The 23,874-nt window shown below is 45.0% G+C and overlaps 1 protein-coding gene across 1 annotated transcript in view; it reads left to right on the top strand.

Annotated features, from left to right (window-relative positions):
- EXT1 (exostosin glycosyltransferase 1) overlaps window positions 1-23,874 on the top strand; it is a 179,597-nt gene that overhangs the window by 65,822 nt on the left and 89,901 nt on the right. The gene's annotated exons all lie outside the window — the stretch shown is intronic.

Raw genomic sequence — 23,874 nt, forward strand, 5'->3', positions numbered from 1 at the left:
ACAGTTTTGCTCCGTAAGTATCGTGTGTTTTGGGGACAAGGAGAAGGGGCTAAATCCAGAGGGAAAGGAATGCAGCTTCAAAGTAGCCCACTTCTTCGGTTGAGGAGTTTTTCTCATTACTGTTGCCTAGCTGGAAATAGCTTTGAGGATTACGTTCACATGATGTACGCCAGGTTCATTCAAACTACTTTTTCTAACCAGGTATTTCTTTTCCCTGGAAATCAAGTTTATCTTACTGCTTTCTTCCAGAATGTAAGCATTTTACACAGGGAATATTTGACTGGAATTTAATAAGGAATGCTTCTGGCTTTCTTCTCTCCAGATACGAAAGTGCGTCTGTCCCACTCCCCCCCCCCGCTTTGTTTTTTTCTCTTGGTGGGGGAGAATTACTTAAATGACTTAAAATTTTATTGTACCATGGAACAGATTCTCCTTCACAGCTCGCTCCCAAGACTGCTTAGAAGTCAGAGCACCATGCGTAGAAGCGGGAGGCAGATAAATGCTTAATTCTTTGGATTCTCCTGTATTTGCTGAAGAACTGTCACAGTTTTTGCCACAGCTGAAAACCTGTTCCAGCTCCAGAGCCCTCTGTCACTCCTGATGTGTAGCATGAAAAAAAGATTGCATAGATAGGGAGATTTTACTTCTGTTTCCTAGGGTTGTTTTGCATTCATAGGTTATAAGTATTTGTAGCTGGCTTTGAGATGTAAAAAAAAATGTTTTTACTTTGGATCAGAAGAAAGATATACATCCTGTCATTGTAAATACACCAGGGAAATTACATTAAAGTAACATTTCCACACAGAAAAAAACCAAATCCATCAGGTTATTGATTGATTTTTCAAATGTGCTGAATGCTTGTAGATGCTGCTGCTGACTTCAGTAACACTCCAGTGCTCTGCTGGTTTGGCCATTAATCCCATTTGTACTTCACCTTTAGCACTGGTTTTTGGGGGTTTTGGCTTATTTGCGTAATTTTAGCAAGTTGCTGTGTTCTCCTGCAAGGCGCCTGTGGAGGCCAAGGAGGGGTGGCCGGGTGTTTCGGAGAGCTCGGGCAGCTGCTGCTCATCCGGGGGGCTGCCGTGGGGTGGCCCTGCCGTGGGGTGGCCCTGCCGTGGGGTGGCCCTGCCGTGGGGTGCTCCTGCCGAAGGGCGTGTAGCTCCGACCGGGGAGCCCGTGAGAGCTGCGGAGCTTTGCAGGGCCCAGGAGCCCCACCGGCGATGGGGTGGGAAATGCGCAGGGAGGGTTTGCTGCGATTTAATGCTGGTGCGATGCATCTCATTAGAGCAGGCTGACAGGAGACCTCCCTTTGTTAAGCCTGGGGATAAAGCATCGCGCCGCTTTGCTCGCTTCGTCTCTCCCCAGAGGTTTTTGGAGGGGGTCATGCTGTTCCAACCACCGAGTACGAGAGCCTTATGGCTCCGTCCCCCAAAGGAGAGGAGGTCAGGGTGCTTTCAGCATTAGACAGGCTGTTGCTTTTGGGACGAACAAACGTGATTTGGAAAGATTATTTTGTGCTGTGTGGTGCTGGACAAGTGCAGGGCAAGAGCTGGGGCCGAGCCCTATTTATCAGCTCCCTCGGTCCCGGCTGCTGGCGATGGCTGGAGCTGGCAGCCCTGGGAAGGGAGGCCTGGACATCTCCACGCTCACTGCTCGCCTCTGCCTCCAGCTGCTGCCTGACACCGGGTAAAAATGACCGAAAAAGTCAAACGAAGTTCCTAGGATGCCAGCAGCAGTGTAGCGGGCGAAAAACCGCTACGTCCAGGGTGCCTGTCTCATCCCCCAGCCCATAGCAAAGCAGTGTGGGGTGGAGGATTAAATCCCCAGTGAAAACTGAAGGTCCTCCCACCCACAATCTTCCCAGCCTTCAGTTTAATCTTGGTATTTTAAATCCACCTTTTGCTCTGCGGTTTTGAGCCTAGACCTTTTGATAGGCAGGCAAGGGAATAAAAATATCTTTGTGTGCAGGTTGTGTTTGCAAAATCAAACACTTCCTCTCCCACTCTCTCTTAAACTAAACAGATCCCTCCCACGAGAAAACTGGCAAATCTCGGAGCTGATCCCAACCCTGTTAAAAGTGTCAGACCAAAATAAAGACTCCCGAAGCGAGTGATAGCGCGAGGAAGGCAGGGAGCAAGAGAACCCCTGACTTCCATATGAAGCTCCGCTTGCTTGGAGGGAAATAGGTGTCAGGTTTTACTGGAGACCCAGTTTCTTGCCCCCGCTCTGACCATGAATGTCTGTGCCCTTGATGAAGTGACTTAATTTTTTGCCTATATTTTTTTCTCTTTTGCAATAATATGTTTCTTGATATAAACTCCAATGCTTTGATATTAAAGACTGGGTTTAGCGCCATGGAAAACTACAAATAAAAAAGAATGAAGTGGGGGATGTTTATGTTGTTGTTGTTCTATGTGCTGTTCTGGGAGAAACAGGTCGAAGAGAAGGGAAGTACTGCTTCAGATAAACTGAGTCCAGCCAGCCGATTGGTATCAAAGTCGGGGTGTTTCTGAAGTAGTGTAATCAGTGAGTTATCCTGAAACTGTTCTTTTCAGGTGTGGAGGTCATCACCTCCTCTCTCCCTTTGATCATCGAGAAGAATGGAGACAATTTCTCAAAGCAAAGCTAAACCAGAATGTAATTGGTGCTGCGTTACTTTTCCCCAAGGTTTTGTGTTTGGGGGTCGGGGGAAGATCAAATCAAAGGGGAGAGGGAGAAACGAATGATGCCAACAGGAATGAGTCAGAAGTTAAGCACGATTGCTGGGACTTTGGGCTTTCCACATTAGCAACCGATGCCTCTGTTCTGCTGGGAGACAAGTCAGTTTTGGAGCCATCTCAGATACTGGTTAGTCATGTTTTCCGGCAGCGAAGGAAAATTTTCCCAGTCTGCTCCCTGTGACTCTATGTGCAACTGTGTGGAGCAGTTTTCCATGCTGGAAAACTTGAAATCAGCGTGGAGAGTGTGTGTATCTGTGCGTGTGTGGCGGGAGGAGGGGGGAAGGTGGACGGGGGAGCCTGCTGCTCCCTCGTTTTGTCGGCGGCCTTGGCACCCCGGAAGGCCACGCTCCCTGCTGACCAAAGGGCTGGAAGGAAACCGCCCATCTACAAAATGTTATCCAAATACAAAAGAAAATCGGGGATTTGATCTAATGTGGGGGAGAAGGCTTAAATATGTTTCAGATGGGAACAAACTGTCAAACTTAATTGTTTGTATTGGGCAGCTGTCAAAAATAACCAACCCCCAACCCTTTGTGAACTTTCAGAAAATAAACCAGCTTTCTGATTATTTCCGTGGATGGGGGGAAAACCTGATTTGCAAGACGAAGAGATCTTCTCTGCAGTGCTACTGGCACAGGCTTGCACTTCATCTAGGTGCTTCTATTTATTTTTTCCTTTATGTATATGCTGTCATGTAGCATATTTCTAGACAGCCTCTTTCTCTCTCTGAGCCCTTCACAAAATCATTTAATTGAAAATGAATGTAGAAACATCTGATGTTCAGTGGTGTTCAAATTTTGGATTCAGCTCGTCTGCTGAGCTCTGCGTTATGCCAGTGGAAAAATGCTGGCTGTGTTTCATCACATCTGACTGTTGACTAAGTTAGATGCATTTTAGCCATTGCCAGATGTACAAGATACAGTAAAATGAGCATTTCCTGTAGCAAATTAAGACTTGTTGGCTCTGTGAGGATATTGGCTAAAACCGCTTGTTTGCACTGGGGATTTGGCCAGATTGTGCCGGTCAATACAGACAATAAACTGAGTTAGCAGAGGAGATCTCCTGATCCAGCCTGAATTCGTCTTATTCTTCTAATTAGTGACTTTTGGGAATGGCGGGATTCTGTTGCCACTGCTGTCTGTGATACCGGTTCTAGATACGCCCACCGTTTAGCAAAGCCAAAAGCCTGGCGGCATTTCTTAGCCAGACTGAACCGGTGAAGATAAGCCTCTCTGGAAACGGGGGTGCGGGATGAGCCGACTGAACGAGCCTGTTTCCTGGGCCAAATCCCGAGCTGTCACGAACCGAGACGCTGTGGAGTCAGGAACACATCGTGTGACTTTGGCAAAGGGTCTGGCTTATCACCTGGGGGCTTGCTGGTTTGCAGATAAACTGCCTGCAGTTGACCCGCTGCCTCCTGCCCCGAAGCTGCTGAAGGCTGGGGTGCCTGCTGGGTTGTATTTTAGGGTCATATATAATTCTTCATGGTGCTCATTGATTCCCAGGAGTGGGAACTATGTACATATCTGGACTGGGGGATGCTGTCCCGCAGCCGCCGCTGCTGTGCGTTAGGAGATCTGGGGTCTCGCAGGGAGTTGGGGTTCACCCTTCTGTGTCCCTGCAAGGGCTTGCCGAAGAGACGCTGCCTGTCCTAAGCAGCAGATGAGTGCCTGTGCTGGATGCAAGAAGTAAACCGGGAAAACTGCCGTCTTAACAGGAGGTCGCCAATGGGAAGAGCAAGCATGGATCACAGGGAGAGCAGGGGAGCTGCGTTAAGGCAATTCTGTCTCTTGTCCTGTAGCTGACTTGGAATTTACTGCTTAAAAAGCTTTTAAGTGCTGTTAGGGCATGCAAACTGGGGGGAAAAAAAAAAACTTCTTGTGTACGAGCCCTGGTTATGGTTGAGGATCTGTATCAGAGAGGCCTCAGAAACCCGAGAGGAGCAATGACACTGTAAATACCTGACATTTGCTGAGCTTTAAAGGGGAAAGTCACCTGCCTCTGGAAAGAAAAACCTGCTTGTGGAGCCACCCAGCTATAAGAGCTGGAGCAAAGGGAATTTTTTTGAGCTGGTGCAACATTTAGGACATTTAAAAATGTTGCCAACCTGGAAATGGTTTAAAAAAAAATCTCACCCATTCTGTTGGACGCAGTTGACCTCAATGCTGTCTGAAGGTGAGTAAGGCCAGAAAGTGCCATACTCCTGGGCAGGCCCGAGGAGACGATGGCAAGACACAGCAAGACTGGGCTAATCTCGCCTGAGTTTAGATATCCCAAGAGGTGAACATTGATGTTAATATCCAGGAATCTACTACAGTTGGTGCAGAAACATGGTAGTGTTTGAGGGAACAGTTTAATCTATGAGACCTGGTTTGGAATGGAAGAGCCCTAGGGCTGTGCTGGACCTGTGAGACCTTGGGCACTGGGAGACTCGGCCAGGGATGAAAGATTTTGCCACTAAGACAGCAAGTGCATAAATGTATGTGTGTAAGAGAAAAACAAGGATCCAACAAGTTGTGGTCCCCCCCAGCCAATGCAGCTGAAAGATGAAGCAGTTGCTGAAAGATGAAGCTGCTGTAGATGTGAAGTTTTGAGCTTCACAGCATGACAGGAGAGACGCTGAATCACCCTTTGCCTCTGTGCCGGCACCGGCACTGTGAGGTAATGGGGGAATTCCAGAAAGCTGAAATTCAGAGACTGGAGGTCTACAGCTGTCTCTCCTCATGTCATCTTCGGTCTTGTTGCTCTTGAAGGTAGATTACCCTGCGCTGGAGCCACCTTAGCTGCTACGTGGAAGGAAGGTGCCTGCCTTGCACTGATTGTCTTGTCGTAAGACAAAGGGGCTACAAAGTAGGTGCATGTGAAGTGTCAACAGCAACTCTGCAGGGAGCTGAGAGCTTGGAAAGCCTGGGGAGAAGATGCTGTGCTACTAATGTATGAGGCGTATAAGCTGTGCCTTGTTTAAAAAAGATGTATGGGTCCCTGAGGAGTGGAGTAAATGGGGCAAAGGGAAGGTTTGGGCCAAGCTGTAGTGTTGCTTTATCTGTCTCCTTCAAAAATGCTAACTGGTCTAAAGATGGTAGTCCCTTTGGGAATACCTTAAAAAAAAAAATGTACAGTTATCTGCTGTTACCAGATCCCTTGGCTATTCAAAGCAAAGCTTAAGATTTACAATAGTAAACTAAACATGTTATGTAAAAAGAAAAAAAGAAAAAAAAGCGCTGTATTGTGTTGGGCTGGTGGAGGGAGGATATCTCTTTATCGCATTTGCTGACCTGTATTAACACAATGCAAAAGACACTCAAAACTTATCCAACTGGGGACTTCATCGAGATCTCATCCAAAAGCCCCAAATCCTTAGGGCCAGTCTAGATCCCGTTTAACCCTGTAAATAATCCCATGCAAATCAATGATCATGACTAGACTAAAACAGGATTTGTCTGTAATTAGCATGAAGTGGAACAGATTGCAGGCATGCTTATCTTCTAATATGGAGGTGCAGCCAGCGGAGGCTGGACACTGTGCCGCTTCATCGGCAGAGCAGGGACGGCGGGACTGGTGGCTATCAGGAAGCTTTAGCTGAACGGAGGACCTTGGCCCCTTCTTGGCATTCTCTAGTAAATGCTGTGAAAACAAGCAAACCTCAAAGTAAGTTTGCCAAGTCAAAACAGTGCAAGATAAAACCTCATGTGGGATTAAAGTGCTTCCGTTTTATTTTTCCCCATCACAGCACTGAATCAGAGGCTAATACCAGCTCAGTTTTTCTTAGTTGTGTTGCATTTTTTCAGATTAAAGCCAGTGATTCTTCTGACTCAAATTGTAAAGTACGTTTCATCTTTAATTTACTAGTTCTAAATCATTATTATTTAATATTTGATCTCCCAATTGGCTTTAAGTAGCTTCTTTCTAATACTTGAATCCCCCAAGTGGTAGCAGTTTACTTACTGGATCATTCTTCATTTGTGTTTCTTATGGTGTCTTGATGAGGACAACTTCGTTTCATCGTTTGTGACAACAGGCCCCCTGCCAAAGTTTTCTTAGATGGGGCTATTCTTCCGCCTGTTGGGCAAGTGTTAAGCAGTGATGGCCCCTCCCACGTATCATCACACCGAGTGGGTTATTTTTAACGTGCCGGTGTACGTCAGCTCCGGGTGATGCTCCCAGATGCGTTTGGATGGGTCTCTGTGCCTGCGATGAAACTCTTTTGTGTCCATAGGATCTGAGAAGACACGTGGGCACCTTGCGGCCATCGCTCATGTGTGAACGCAGTCTTCATTTTTAAGCTGGCTTCCTAACATTGTGTGTTGCATTTGAAGTGTATTTGGTTACACTCCCTCAAAATGAATGTTTCATTTTCCTTTTTAGGTTAGATTGGTTCTTCTGGTTCATTAAGCATCTCTGAGTTTCATGCTTGCTTTGGCAGGGGTGGTAGTTCCTATGTAGAGGGAGGAATTTCCCTCTCATCTAATACAGGTTGGAGGTGAGTTGTGGCGCTTTACACTGAAGGTAATAAAATGCTTTATTAATCTTTATTTCTGTCTATTTATATTTATAATGCTTTAATCAAGCCTCTTACGTGATAGATTCCAGCACCTATCCTGATAAGGCCAGTGTTTGCAAAAAGTAAATCCTGTGTCTCTGAAGTTCTGCGTTCTCGTCTGCACAATTTGAACCTGCCAAAGCCAAGATATGATGGAAAAATAGGAGTGAGGTCAGTAGAACAGCATTAAATTTACTCATGCAAAACCAACAGAAAATGTTGGCCTTTACAAAGGTTAGTTTTTGCTAGCAAATGCACAGGGAGTAGGTGGGTAATGATAGCATTTTTATCACCTTTTTCACTTCCAGTGTTTAGTGAAAACTATAGTTTTAGTATTTACCTCGGGACGTAGAAAGCCTTGGACTTTCTCTTACCCTGAATGAAATTAGTAGCAAAATAACATTGAATTTAGTAGGAGTTAAATTTGTTCAGGGATGAGTAAACCTGCTTTTTTGTTTCTAATTTGGGAACTGCTAGCTCTAAAGCTAGGGGTTTAAACAAACAAACAAAAATGGAGTCGCAATATTATGAGATTTATTTACGCAGTATATGCAGTGAGCTGTTAACTGAGTTGGTTGAAGAAGATAAAACTGGATATGTTTGATATATTGATATAAATAAATAAGACCCAAATCTGTTTGGTAAGTTGAGCGCTGGTATTTACATTTATTGCATGTGTGTAAATAGGGGTCCGGCAGTCTATAACCGGCACAGAGTTCTGCGGGGCAGAAGTCCACCTCGTGCTAACCGTTGAAATAAACTCTTGATAACCTCTGATACAGAAAGAAAAAAATCTAATTGATTGGATGTGATAGCAAGCGTTTGGGGAGGATCTGTCACTGGGGCAGGAAGTCACCCAGCACTCAGTATCCGGGTTTGACCTTGGGATTTGCTGTTGGTTTTTCCATTTTAGTAATAATGAGCATTTAATATTCGCAGCTAAACCTGCAAACAACAGAAAGGAAAGTACAGGCAGGTTTCCAATCCATGTGCAGAAATGAGCAATGCAGAAATTTTTCATGCCTCCTACTGGATAACATAAATATTTTATTTAGCTTTAAGGAATAACCTTTGAAGTGAAAAGTGACAGCTAGCTGAAAAACGGCCTGGAGCGTGGAACTGAAAGGCTTCTACTTACAGTAGATTTTTAGGGATTTTTTCAATGTTGGGTCACTTTGTATTTTCCAAATACAAACCCTTGTGGTTAAATTCGTAGGCTCCCCAATGCCCGTGTGTCTGTCTCTGTGTCCCGTTGTGGGTACCACCTGCCAGCCATGCCTCCCTTGGCTGGCTTTGCTGCTTGGCAGGTGCCCAGGCAACATGGCGGGTGTCGTGTCGGCTGCGCCCGACGCGCCCGGGAGCAGCCTTTCAGCCTTGGGCCGGCCGCCGCCTCCTGCCTGGGTTGTCCCCAGGCTGCTCAGCCAGGCACAGGCACGTTGAAGGGAGGCCTCGTGCAGCGGTGGAGCCCTCTGAAGTGAATGCAGGACCACGGCCCACGGCAGCAGGGCCTGGGTGATGGTGGGCCAGAAGGCCCCATGCCGCAGGTGGGCAGGCCATGCCCCCGGAGCCCCTGCAGCCCGGGGCACCCAGCCCGGCCCAGAAACAGGGGAGCCTGAGCTGAGAGGGGTGTCTTGGGCGTCCTCTGCCTGGCTCTCATTTTTTACAGCTTCTTGTCGATAGTCGATGGCAGCAGTCTGTCACGGAGGGCCACTGGCGATCCTGGCCCCGCCGAGGGTGAGCAGCTGGCTGCCGGGCGCAGCCTGCCCGCCCCTGCCCACCCCTGCCCCAAGCCAGTGAGGAGCCGGCATGGCTGAGCAGCGGCTGCGAAGCGAGTCAGCGTGTGTGCGTGTGCCTAAAGAAAGGGCAGAGAAGGGAAGGCAGCGTTTCTCCCCCAGCCATCCGATGGGAGGAGCAGCCGGCGGGTAAGGCTGGACAGTCTAGAGGATTGCTTTTAAAATGTACGTGGCTTTTGGCGCTGGTCACAGTCTTGTGTGCGGGGAGGTTTTCAGGCAGATGGCCCCTGCGATGAGCGTTGACATTTGAGAGGTGCTGGGGTGCTGCCTGCACCCACGGGCACTGCCTGCCCCCATCCCTGCCTGCATCCCAGCCACAGTAGCACAGGGGCTGTCAGCGAAATCAGCAGCCATGCTGAGCACCTCCCTTGTCTTAGGTGTGAGCAATCCACACTTTTATTCTAATTATTAATCTGCCTTCACTGCCATGCAGACCTCAGGGCTGTTGCGCTCAGCAGCTGACTGACAGGCCTGCTGTAACATTTGATCTGTGGACCAAGAAATCATGCTCATCCTGGTGCATGTTATGGCATATCTGTCAGGTCTAGATTAATTTTATAATTGTTACCATAGAGTTCAAAACTGCTTCTTCTTTTAATTGCATTGAGACAGTTGTAAACTTGTGTAAGACTGTTGTAAAAGTGTGGCTAAGGCTAGCACTGCTCAGGCCTAGCAAAGGAATGGATTTGTTTACCAATGTGTCTGTTTCTGTTCGCAGTGCTTGCCAAATGTGTCATGTTTTGCCCAAATCCAAAACTGTGGAGAAAATGTGAAGATTTACACTTGTACTGTTTCCTCTTGCCATGTTTCCTGTAGCTCATAGATATGAACACCACAGTTTGCTGTTGCAGCTCACGACCAAAAGTCAGTTTACATGAGAGTGGAGGCGAGAGGTCGGAGGGGATCAGGCTCAGGGAGCCTGGGCCCTGGATCTGGAAGCATCCATCGGCAGGGGACCACATATTGCTGCAAGAGCCGGGCTTGGCGTGCGGTGATTCTGTCCGTAACGAATTTTCCCATCCAGGTTTACAAACCCTTGGAACAGGGCTTAAAAATGGAATTTCTAAACAGCCCCAGTGCTGTATGAACGGCAGCTCTGTTATAATAAGAAACTAGAAGACAACTGCTCCTTCTGCTGTTGTGCGCCTCTCTGCATGGGGCTGCCCTCGCAGCAGGACCATGTGTCTGTGCAGGCTATAATGAGATGGAGCTCTGGCTGGTTTTGTTTATGAGTGAAGGGCAGGGCTTGGAAAAAAAAGTCTGCTTGCAAGCAGTGAGTAAAGCTACGTTTTTTGACCAGAGAGGGAGATTAAGGCATAAATTCACCCTGCTTTTTTTTTGTTTTAAGTTTTAATTAAAAAGAGAAAGGTCTGGCCTTTCTGTGCCAAGACATCCTTTCAAATTAATTTAAAAGGCATTAGTGTGTTCTGCTGAGGTCTAGAAGTAGGTGACTCTTCTGTCACCACTGCTACTCATTCCTTTCCCAAGAAGCAAGAAAGCTAAACTGATAAAACTCTGCCATCTGATATGGCTTTGAAACCTAGAATTGAACAGGACATTTATTGGGCAGGCCAAAATAATAATAATAATAATAATAAAGTACTCTTAAGATAAACAAGATAAACAGCAATTTGGAATACTTGTGGGAGCTGTGTGAAGGGCCAGAGGAACAGAAGAGTGGCGGCTCAAGCTGGGTTTCCACAGTGGTCACCCAGAAGTTGCTCTAAAGAAGCAGAAGACCAGCGATGCAATTCTGGCTTCGATTTACATCTCATTTTTAAAAAGCGAATCTAGCTGAAGTGAATAAAGCGATTTCCATGCCATGGGAGTAGCTCCCAGATCTCTCTTTTTTCCCAGCAGCTGGATAAAGAGTCATCTGACAAAGACCTTTTCCCTAATAAATAGCAAAGCAATCTCATAAAGAAAGTAATGTGCTTTTTAGGCTCAGTAACCATATTGAATTAAGTATTATGCACCCTGTAATTACATTTGCCTGTCCGTTGTATTAATGTGAATTTCCTTGATTAATTTTTCAAGTTAGTTGGTATTAGATAGTTAGGAAGTTTAAGATCCCCCTAAACCTCCTCTGTCAGCCTGGCTCAGTTAGCAGAGGGAGGGTGAAGCTGAGCACAGTGTTATTTCATTAGGTCGACCGTTATAATAAGCAGCTTGGATTTTGGTCTTCCCAGTCTTTCGCAGTCGCCCCATACGGCAGGGTACAGGATGAACCCCTGAGCTGCAAGGAGCGGCCCCGTCAGGTGCGGGCGCCGCGCTCAGAAGCAGCGTGAAAGCCCAAATCCACCTGTGCTGGGGAGTTGTTCCAGCAGCGGGGTGAGTCTGTGGGGCGCAGCTTTGGCCACGCTGCCTGTGCCATGTTCAGAGCGGCACAGTGAGCGCACAAATTCGGTCATCTCCCCGGAATTGTGGGCAGTAGGTGATTTCCAGGGATATGGAGCAGCAGTTTGAGAGCAGGGGTAACAGAAGACTTACCGAGGCGAGGTAACGTGCTGTTCACATACACTTCCTAGTTTGAAACTGCTCTCTCCCAGTTACCATCCTAAATGTCAGCTCACTGCCTTTACCAAAGGCTTTCAGTGCATTGTGCTGTGCCAGCTCAGTTTACCTGCTGAGGAACTGAATTCTGGTCGCAGCCACTGGAGAGTATTCATTCCTCAGAGAGATACCTGGGTAGCCGGTTACTGTGCCCAGAGATCTCACAACACGCAGCACAGACCGTCTTGGAACCAGTGCATGTTGATATGTAAGTCTGACCTCCTCTGAATTAATGAAATACTTGAAGCTATTTTAGAGAGGAAGCTGGAGTCATTTCCACAGCGGGAGTCCGTGCATTACAGCTGTGCTTCTTTTTGCTTGGTGTCTGCAAACTTTATATTAAGTCTCTGTTCCCGATTCATCTCTCAAACATCTGTGTTAACTCATGGGGCTCAGGGAGTCCTGGTGTGTGAAGTGGGAACAAACTGAAACAAGCTCACTTAAATAGGGACCCTTCTTCTTATGTAAATCAGTCTGGATTATAGTGATCCAAATAAATAAACAATCGTTTGGATGCATGCATCCTGCAGCACTCTGTTTCTATTACACAGCTCTTGGGAGATGAAAAAAAGTCTGTTTAGTATCTACTCAGAAGGAAGAAACGGGAGCAGGGCTGTGGAAAAATTTTTCAAGACTGGGAGTCAGTTTCGTGTTACAGTGGCTTGCCAAATTTGATACAAAATTTCTTAAATATTGGTGCCTGTACCCAGCTGATTAGCAGTTCACAACTGTAAAGCCGTGGGATGCACTGTACTTTTATTTCAAATGCACGTAGCTTTTGCTCTTTAATCCTGTTCTTAAAGAACAGTACTTTAAAGCAGTTTGGAAAAACACACAAAACCAAATGCACACGATCAAGTAGGAGGAGATTTTGGAGCAATTGTAAGCGCTGTATAGGAAGGTCCAACATACACAAGCTTATTGCCTTTAGGAGGACTTTTTCTACTCTTACCCTCTTACTCCCCTTCTAGTTTTAGTACGCTGTGGAGCATATCACAGAATCACAGAATTTTGTGGGTATATATACTGTAGCAAACTGCACGCTGCAGGCACAGTACCCTGCGGGCTGCAAGATGGTCTGGACAGGAACGCCTTCTCTGTGCTTTGCTTTCTGCTTGCACTTCTGAGTGGTTGGCACATGCGGCAATTTTTAGTTTATTCTTATTTAAACCAGAAAAACCCGTAACACCCGACTAACAGTAATTGGAAGATAGAAGATCACCACCGGTCAGGCTCTCGTCTTCCCTCTGCTTTTGCAGCGAGGCGAATACACTGCTGCAGCTGCATTTCGTTTTCAGCTCCCTCCTAGCTGGACCGAGTCCTTGCCGTGCTGTACACGAGCTGTTCACGTTTGTCATAGGCAAGTGCTTCTTCTTCCCTGTGACCCGTGGCACATCAGGTAAGAGAAAGTGAGATCCTGGCCTGACTAAATCATACTGTGAAAGTTGCTGGTGAGTTCAGTGGAGCCGTGCTTGTACCTGGAGTTAAAGATCACAGAGAATGAACATGGCTAGGGAAACCCGAGTCATTCCTCTTAGTTGTTGTATGCTCCAGGGCACAAGAAATAAAAATTAGCAGACCCCAGATTTCTTGCCTGGTCTCTTGTTGACCTGTAGCAAATGAGGCAGTACGCTTTGTCTTTCTACAGAAGTCTTTTCTTCTGTGAAATGGGAGTGTTCATAAATGTTGCATGAGTACTGTGAGGACAAACTAATTCCTTATGGCCTGAACGTTGACCAAACTTGCATTTTCTTTATTCAGTCATGTTGGCGCCTAACAGTGTGAGCAAAAGTTTCATAAACCACAGTGTTGAATGTGATGCTAAGGAAGAGCATGGGCTAAGCCAGCGGATACATAGAAAGCCTGGAATATCAGGGGAGCAGTTACATATTCAAAGTTACAGCAGACTTAATTTCACATTTCTAAATTGCCTGCATTTCTTCTGTTCTTTGGATCAGCTTCACTCTTTTCTCTATAGAAATTGACCCTGTTCCACTTTAAACGGGAAGAAGCAGTTTTCTGGGGAAATCCACTTGCTCTAACGAGTTGAAAATATTTTGAAGTGCTTGTGATTTTGATCATAATGAATAATACTAAGTATTCATTAGTTTCAAGTTAAAACTTCTTTTAACGCTTTAAGGAGGTAGGGGCATTGGTATGTGTTGCAGGCAGTGGTAAGTCGCGTTTGGCAGTCTTCACAGATATTTTCGGAGTGCCCGGAGTGCCTAAATGCTCTGCAGTGAGCTGCAGAGAATAGGCTGAGGTTGCTGCGAGCGACGGAGACTTCTGGCACCTTCTCAGCAGTCACACAGGACCAGGGCAGGGGCTGAAGTGCTCTGAAAGACCTCTCGGTTTTCTGTAGGCGTTGTCTGGGTGGCAGTTGATAACCTTCTGCAGATCAGACCCAGACCATACCTCTTGTGTTCTCCTTGTCTGAATAAAGGCTCTTACAGCAGGCCCAATGCAGGAAAACCCGAGTTATTCAGGCAGCAGTGTGCCTTAGGAAAAGAACTGCAGTGTTTTCTTGGGGAAAGTCTGATTCATCACTTGTCTGCATGCCTGGACAAGAAAAGGGTAATATTTCTGCTAGACACCAAAGCAAGGAGGGGAGGGTGTTTCTGACTTGATTTATCAACTAGTAGAGATGTATTAGAACCCTCAGGGGAGGGAAAACTTCACAGAAACCGAAATATTTTTACATTGCAGATGATCGTGGCCTCCAGACTTCTTCTTGTATGGCGTTTATGCAAGCACACATTCCAAAACAAAATTAAACAAACAGTCCCTCGAAGACTCCTAATTAGCCACTTTGCTCAATACTCAATTAGAATAACCATGTAGGTAAAATATGACAGCAGTGCAGAGATTTTCATTTGAAGTTCCAGTCCATAAGTAATGTTTAGGAACAAGTAATACAGTTCATCAATGAATGCGTTTTGCTCGGAGCAAATTCAGCACTGCAAACGATCAGTAGGAGGGGAGGGCGAGATGCTATAAACCTGATGAAGTCTTGTAATTTAAAGCAGAGGCCTAGAATTCAGAAGATCTCGAAAGATCGTGTCTCTGCCAGAAACCTTGACGTGACCTCGGGTAAGTCACTTCACCTTTCCCTGCCTTAGCTGAATAAATACCTCTTTCCTATCTTTAAAATGAAGATAATGCCGCATACATGTGCTGAAACTCGAGTGTTAATAAAGTATACAGAAATAATCAGATAGGAAGTCCTCCAGAAGAACAAACGCTGAGTTGTATACATCTGTACAGCACTCCATAGCGAAGTTCTTTTTTCTTAGGCTGCTTGCAAATACACACTCTATTGAGAATTACTTGGCTTAGCTTCCTTGTGAGGAGGATAGACCTGAACAAGACATTTGGATTCAAACCCTCTGAATACTTGAGGGACAAAGAGCAGCTGGCTTCTCAATCCAAACTTAGATCTAAAGCGGAATTTTGGATGCAGTTGTCAGCTGCACAGTGAGTAAAACTTCGCTTTCGAGCCTGACACCAGAGCCCAGATAGGATGTGAGATTTTGTGGCTAGAACCTGTTTCTATGAAAACATGATGACTATCAAAGCATGAGAAAAAGCATTAAACAAATTCCACTACTTAGGAATTACCATCTCTGCATGTCTCTTTTAGTTTTGTTTCCGCAAAAGGGCTCAACTCTCACAACTAGTGAGTTATATACTTTCTGTTGATACCATCTATACTGTGCTGGCAGCCAGTGCTTTTAGCTGACTATACTCATTTTCGTTGTACAGAGAGAATTACCTAGAAGTGCTAACACTGTAGGTTTGGCTTCTCTCTACCCCCTCTTACAGTCACATCAAACTGCTTTGTATTTGCTCACACTTTGCTAACTGTTAAAAAAACTTAAGACCCTACCGAGGGACACTTCCTCAGAAAGACATTTTGTCAAGAGACAGTCACACTTTTGAAGTGTTGTGTCCCAGGTGAGGTACAATGCAGAACATTCAATGAAAGGTTAGAGATGAAAGCCTGAACACTTTTGGAAAAAGGTAGGCAAAATTTCATGCGCTTTTAATGATAAGTGTTAAAGTCATGGCTTAGCTTCGGTATTAAAGTATTAATACCATGGTATTAAAAGAGCTATTGTTTAAAGACATGCTTTGCCTAAACCGAAAAACTGATGCACTGATTTATAAAAAATCCAGATATTTGAAATAACTTTTTGAAAAGCCTGGGGATATTTTAAATCTAGCTCAGTTGCTCACTTCAGTAACTTAGGAGGAACATCTTTTAGCTATATTCCTAGGCAATTGTAATTCACAGGACACTGTGAAGACTGAGAACTACTTGAAAATAACTTGCAGTCCAGCTCGTGGCTTGGATCATGCATTTCTGCATGTGAACAGACCAACTGAAATCCAAGTGCAGAACTGAAGCTGCAGAGACTGGAAATGCGGGTTTGCATGGCAGGACGTCCACAGCAGTGCAGGCTGCATGAACAAATGCGTTCAGATTTTTGTGTTGTTCGTAGTGAAAGAACATTTGATAGTTCCTAAAATCAAAGGCAGTGTTAGGATTCTTGGAGACTACTTCAGGAAGTTTTAGAAGATTTCATTTTTCCAAGGTTGTGTGCATAGGATTTGGGAAACTGAGTCGCTTTACAGTTTCCTGGGATTGGAACAATCAAAAATGAAAAACAAGTAGTCATGAAGTGTGTGAAAACGTAGGCCTTTATCCATTTCTTACGATAGACAGGAAAGGAGGGGTCACAAATGGCAGCAGTTTGAAGTAAAACTATTTAAATATTTTGTACTTTTCCTACCTCTGTTCGTAAAATCAGGTATTCTACCTGCAGGGACCTTCAAACAGGTCATTAAAAACAACCCAGCAGTTATGAATCAATTTATTCTAAATTTTAATTTCAAATTGCACTTGCATAATTGTCCAAAAGTGTTGGAGCCTTCATAAAACTTACTTCAATCATTGTTATTTTTATTTTTCAAAAGAAGTCAGGTGATATATCTTATCTTCCTGATGAAATCTCTCCGTACTGGAGAGATTTATCATTTCCTTCCCAAACTTCCCTTGTCTTTTGAAAATACCAATAGGTAATTTTAGCAACTTAGATAAGGAATTCCATTATAACTGGGAAGCCAATTATCTGTCAAGGCGTTATTGCAATATTATTAGAAAACTGGATACTTAAGCAGCAGGTAATTTTTTTTGTCTTTCCTGCATAACTATCATGCACTCTGTTTTGATTAGATCCTAATGATACCAAGAATGTTTTAAACAAATACTCAGCCCATGCAAATGAAAAACATTTTGCTTCTTCAGTTGCACTTGTGCGGCAATGGTAATTAATACATCTTGGCATATTCAGACTATATCTGATTAAATCACAGCGCACCAAAGAGGGCTTTATAAATAATCTTTCCATGAACCCTGCTGAGAGATCTGGGAGAAAAAAGGAGATGTGTTAAACAGCATCATTGTGCCTAAAGCAGTAGAGTCACACCTACAGATTCCCTTGCCCATAACCCAGCTCTTGCCCTGGACCACCTGGTGAATGGGACTGACTTGATTTTTCATAATTTTTTTGGCAATAGCAGACTTTGCAGTTGTGGGCCTGGCAGACTGGTCAATTCCTGTCCATCGGGAACTCCGTTAGTTGCTTTGCCCCATAGTTACGTGCCTTGTCCTGCTAGAGGACAGCCTCTCCCAAAGAGCAGTCCCAACACCAAAGCACGTGCACCCTAAGCCATCTCTCCCCAGTATGACCCTCACTGGTTAGTATCACAGAATCACAGAATCACAGAATGTTCGGGGTTGGAAGGGACCTCTGTAGGTCATCTAGTCCAACCCCCCTGCCGAAGCAAGGTCACGTACAGCAAGCTGCACAGGACCTTGTCCAGGCAGGTCTTGAATATCTCCAGAGAAGGAGACTCCACAACCTCCCCGGGCAGCCTGTTCCAGTGCTCCGTCACCCTCACAGGGAAGAAGTTCTTCCTCATGTTCAGACGGAACTTCCTGTGCTTCAGTTTGTGCCCATTGCCCCTTGTCCTGTCGCTGGGCACCACTGAAAAGAGTTTGGCCCCATCCTCCTGACACCCACCCTTAAGATATTTATAAGCATTTATTAGGTCCCCTCGCAGCCTTCTCTTCTTCAGGCTGAACAAGCCCAGCTCCCTCAGCCTCTCCTCATAGGAGCGATGCTCCAGTCCCCTCACCATCCTCGTAGCCCTCCACTGGACTCTCTCCAGCAGCTCCTCATCTTTCTTGAAGTGGGGAGCCCAGAACTGGACACAGTACTCCAGATGAGGCCTCACTAGGGCAGTGTAGAGGGGAAGGAGAACCTCCCTCGACCTACTGGCCACACTCCTCCTAATGCACCCCAGGATTCCATTGGCTTTCTTGGCAGCCAGGGCACACTGCTGACTCAGGGTTAGTTAACCTGTCGTCTACCAGGACACCCAGGTCCCTCTCCACAGAGCTGCTCTCCAGCACGTCCACCCCAAGCCTGTACTGATGCATGGGGTTGTTCCTCCCCAGGTGCAGGACCCTGCACTTGCACTAGTTGAACCTCATCAGGTTCCTCTCTGCCCAACTCTCCACCCTGTCCAGGTCACACTGAATGGCAGCACAGCCTGCTGGTGTATCCACCACTCCTCCCAGTTTGGTGTCATCAGCAAACTTGCTGAGGGTACATTCTAAGTCTTCATCCAGGTCATTGATGAAGAAGTTAAACAAGACTGGGCTGGACTCTGGTACAAATTTGGTTTGTAACTGTTGGCATAAAGGATATGCCAAGGAGTATCTGCTCGGACTAAGCTACCGTGATGAGTTGTCCCTTCAGGACCATTGCCAAGCTTACATGCAAGTAGCCTCCAGGATTAGAGAACCTTAAATGCACTAGTTAATTAATAGTATTGCCAATCCCTTACCTCAGTGATGTAATATTTGCAAGCCAGAAAGAGAAGTTTGTTTTGGTTTTGAGTTAAACGTGTTTTAACTTCGCCAGCGCCTTTTCTGAAGGCTGAGATGAAGGCCCCCATCGAGCAAGGGATACATTTTTCAAGAAGCAGTGCCAACCTAACAACAGCAAGAAAAAGAGCCCTTGTGTTGTTATGCATGAGATCTGTTTTTCTCCGTAGCTTTTACAGGAATTTGTTGTAACTACATGAGTTTAGAGGAAAGAGATAGCTGTTTTTCCGATGGTTTATTTCATGTTTATTAGCCAACCTCACTCTTTCCCCTGTGTTGTCAGCTTCCCCTTGTTTGCATGGCTCTTTCCTATAGCTACAAGAAGCAGGTTCGTAAAAATACGAAAATGTGGTGTTAAAGCAGCACAAAAATAGACAGGCTGCTAAAGGGCAGGGACACTAGTCAGATTTTAAGGTTTCCAGTGTCTCTGGATTTGTATAGGAGCCATCCTCTATTGCTCTCCATACTGGTTCTTGGCTGGATCATAAGCAGGGACTAGCCTTGAACGCTGTGTCATTTGCAAAACCTCATTTTCTCTGAGTGTGTGTTTGGGCATGTCAGTAGGCCTTTGAAGATTTATTAATAACAGATTATACTCTTTTAAAAAGGTGTTTTCAGTTCCTGGCTTAGATGAGGGAGTGGCCTATTTACCTCTGCAACCACCCGTATCTTCACTGTCTAAACCAAATCACTCCAAACTCCTTTCATAACATAACTGCCAAAAAACTGGCACAAAGCCCCTCCTCAGCAAAAGGTTGTGCAGAAGAGCATCCCTCATGCTCCTCGGGGTGGTCTCCGTGTCAGGTTGCCTACGAGCTGATGCCGGCAGCCTGGGGGAACCCACAAACCCGCCAGTTGGGTGCCTGCTGCTGAGCTGAAGCTCAGCCACGTGAGAAAGCTTTTGGCTTGGAGATCATGGAAGGCAATGCCCTGGTGTTTTGGCTCTGCTAGACTTTTCTACCTGCCTGCCTGGAGCACCGCAATGAATGCCTTGTGCTTGTGTGTATTTTTTTTTCTCCTTTGAAAAGTAGAAGGTGTTTTGTAAGGGCGAAACGTTACAGTAAGTCAACATGAGTTGCACAAGAAGATGATCTCCCAGCAGACAGGGAAAGGAAGAGACTTGATTCAATTTAGTAAATTCAGTTTAGATGTAGCTTGCTAATGTATTGTTCAGGTTAATCACATAGGATCAGTACTCCTGAATGCTCATCTTTCATGAAAAACAGATTAAAAAGGAGAAATGGAACAAGAGGTGCTGAAATACTACAGAAGTACCAGGGAACCAGCCTCCATTTTGCTCTTCCCAAGTTGCACCTGCTCACTGCTGGTGCCTGTGTTAATGTTTGCCACAGAGCATACAAATCTAGGATCTTTTGTGGATTTTCTATGGGAAAATACTTGGGACCTCAGACACTGACAATTTTTTCTTCATTATAGCCCGTGGCAATCCCAGCTGTACAGAAGGAATTTCACAGGGAGGTTTGGCTAGAACTGGCATTTCTGTCCATCACTGTACTTCATTTGCATTTTTTTAAATATTTTGATTGTGGTTAAATAACTGGTAATCAAGTGCAGGTGGTAGATGTTGAGTACGATCTTCATTACTTCTGGCACGGAAGGAGAAAGCTATCTTTATGAATAAATACTTCTTTCCTGAACTTAGATAATGAGATTCCATCTTTGTGGGAAAGAGAGTTTCTTTTCTCAGCCCGTGGTTCAGATCTATGACTTGCCCTATTTGGGACACACATACTAAATATATGTTTAATCTCACAGTATGCCCAGGTGTTCATTTTCTTCTTTTTCTTTTAGCTCTGGAGCTATAAGTAATTCTGGACTCATTCCATCCACCTGGTTGAGTGTCTTTTGCTATTCTTGATTTCTATTTTTCTCTTTCTCTTTCCCCATCTCCCTCGTGTTTCATTTCCTAAGCTTTTCTGCCAGAACAGCTTTTTATTTCAATCACCTCCGGGAATGGAGTGGACATAATGAATTGGGTATTTTATATGGGCTCTGTGGGGGAATCAGGTGTGGCAAGAAGTGATACTGGGCACGGCTGAGGCATCGCTCCGAGCCTGTGCCAGCGGGCACAGGGCAGCTGGCTGGCAGTGCGCTGCGGCCAAGGGCTGGGAACCTGTGACTTCTCTGCAATTGCTTCTGGTCCATAAAGCAAGCGCAGGTCCGTCACACAGCTTCCCTGCGGCGTGGTCGGGGAATATTTTCGGGAGCAGAAACGTAACTGCAGCGGCGATCTGTACTCTTCCATCCTTGCTAATCAAGATTGCTGATGAAACATTTATCTGTCAGTGTTGGATGTTTAGCTAAATATAGGAATACATTTCTGCAGTGTGAAGATGAACATCAAGGATCTTGGCATGGGATAATGTCAGTGAAATGCAGAGGCAATTAATGTCTCTTGTCAAACTGTTATTCTCCCTGTGATCCAAAGAGGTGCTGGATGGGTGCCACTCATTTGTTTCTTTGTTCTGTCCTGGGTTGTTGCTGCCTGTGTTACCGTTCCATCCTCAGCCTCAGGCATGGAGCAGGACTCCGTAAGAATCCTGAAACGACGATACGTTTGCAAGAAATGATCTAGTTTCTGGCACAGGGACAAGAAAAAGGCTTGCACTGATTCTCATTTGTCTAAGCTGCTGTTGAAAACTTCCATGAAGTTAATATCAGAGCAGGTTTCAGAAGCCCTTGTTCCCGTGTTTCACTGTCCTTAATATTGAATTATTTTTCCCTTGCTACCCAACTAGAATGCATTTTGTGGCAATTTGATGGGTTTTTGCCCATCCACCATAGGACATAGTCATCTTCAACTTTATTTTTTATATTTAAAATGAAATTTTTATTCAGCTTTACTATTTATGTTTGTACTTTGTAATCCACTTTTATTTTAGACTTTGTGCGTCTAATTGTATTATCCTTTAGTCATTGGTTAAATTTCTTACATCTCTTCTGACTTTTGTTCCTCTGTTCAGGGGCTGAACTGTTTAAAATTTGTCTGCTGCTGAATCTGCCTTAAAATGCATTGTCTGAGCCTGGACACAGGAATGTGGCTGAGGTCTCACAAGGGCTGAATAAACAGAGCAATTATCTCCCATTTCTTACGTATGATGCCAATCCTCTTCCTAAAAATCAAGATTTGGGTGTTTTTGTAACAGCATTATTTTGTTGACTCATATTTATGTTGTGATTCGCCATGACCCTCAGATTCTCATTCCTTGTTTTGCATTTGTGCATCAGTGTTTGCTTCCAAAGTATGTTATTTAGTTTGTTAATTAGCTCTTCTGAGTGTACTAAGTTCTTTGGATTTGAGAGTAGCTCATATTTTCCCGTGTGAAGGGTGAAGGGTTTTTTTTTCCCCTTTATCCTTGCTCTTTGTTCTGTTGCTATGTGAAAGACAACACACAGAAAACAAAGAAACTGCCAGATATTCAGGAGAAACAGAGAAGCCAAGAATATACAAAACAAACAGGACGAAAAAAGAGAAACTTATTTTTCTTTTTCAGCAGTGATAATTGTAACTGCATTCTTAAGAATAGCAGGGGAAACAGATATCAATCATACAATTTTAAAGAAATGAAGGGTAAATTGAGAGAGCATATTTTTTAAAAAAAAGTAAAAACCGAATTACAACAAGGTGGAAGGAACTATTAGTTATATTGCTTAGTATTTCTGGGGACGATGTTGTGATTTAACCAGCTAGAAATGGCCATAGCAGCTTTTGTAAATGTGATGGATAGTGGAATAATTCATGGTTGACTTTCATTTTTCAATTCAAATATGTTTGCACATGAATTACTGTTTGTCCTAAGTATATTAAAACATCATCTTACTGGATAAATATATAGATCAATGCGTTCAATGTTAATCATGTCTTCAGATTTATTTTAACTGGGAATCATGAAGCTGAAGCCTTCTAAACATACATGTTCTCAGTAATGTTGCTTTTTAATTCAGTCAAGAAATAAAATGGGGAGTTAAAGTGGATTGCTAATACCGTTTGATTGGAAAGGAAAATTTGGGGTGGGATGAGCTGATTCCAGTCCAAATGTTTTGAAATTCATCAAATGAACGGTGATCCCTCCCTCAGTTTGCACTGTCTGATACCACAGTGTCGGTGTTGTTGGCCAACATAAGCTCTTCAAACATCTTGTAATGCAAATAGATTCCTTTCACTAGGAAAATTTTAGGGAAGAATAGCTCAGGGTTTCGTGCCAAGGTAAATGTTTCACTTCTATTCTAAATTTGTAATGGGATTGTTTGTGCTGGTTGTAGGTGCTGCTCTTGGACCGCTGAACTCTCCTCTCAAAATACAAACCTGTACGGCTGTCAGGCGGGGTGCAGTGCCTGCATTTGGGGAGCGTTTGTTTATCTTTCTGAGGTCTCACCAGGGAGAATCCTGCTTCACTGAGCAGGATGCACCCGACACCTCTCCCCGCTCCAGCAGGAGGAGAGCAGGAGGCCTTGAGTTTGGGCTTGTACTTATCTAGTCTTGATTCCTTTTTCTTTCCCCGCCTGAAGCAGCGGGACTAGCCCAAGGATGAGGAAGACGTAGGAGATACAGAGAGATACACAACCGCTGGCAGGTGGTGGAGTCCTTCATGGCCTGGTGGAGCCATTACCGGAGATGGGGTATGGTGCGAAAGTCTGGCTGGTCTCGGGGTGGAGGGATGGGGCAGGAGCCGGCTCTTGGCTGTCTAGTAGCTTAGTGCCTGTATCTTCAGACCATCTTTCCCTTTTTGTGCCCGCGGCGAAGGGCTACCAAAGGAAGCTTGCGTTTTGACCCTGAGCTGCCGTTGTGATTCACCCTTTTGTTACCCTTTGTCCTTTATCTTTGCACCAAGGAAAGAATTTATGGGTGCTTATGGGCTGCAACAGCAAGCGTTGGCAAGAGAGGTCATCCAAAGTTTGGAGGGTTGCTAATTAGCTTTTTTCGTCTTGAATTAGTCAAAGCTAATTAGTGTCTGTCTTTGCAGAGGTTCTGAAGAAAACACAAGAAGAGAGTAGTTAAATCAGGATTTTTAAAGCACCCTTGTGTTATTAACAGCGCCAGCAGACATTAGCCCCCATCCCCCCCCCCCCCCCCCCCGACCCCTTTTCAGTCTCTTGGACTTTCCCATGGTGGGTAAGATTTACCTGTTGCCAGACAATGCCATTGCAATGCTCTGAAGTCAAATAATGCATCTAAATCACCAGCCAAGCCAGACACGATAGCAATTCCTTCTGTTTACATCTCGGAGGCAACTTTGCATCTGGAGGAAGGAGTTGGAGGTTCACCGGGGGCTCGCTTTGAATGCTGCCCTC

The sequence above is a fragment of the Opisthocomus hoazin genome, chromosome 3, assembly GCF_030867145.1.
Source record: "Opisthocomus hoazin isolate bOpiHoa1 chromosome 3, bOpiHoa1.hap1, whole genome shotgun sequence".
Classification (NCBI taxonomy): domain Eukaryota; kingdom Metazoa; phylum Chordata; class Aves; order Opisthocomiformes; family Opisthocomidae; genus Opisthocomus; species Opisthocomus hoazin.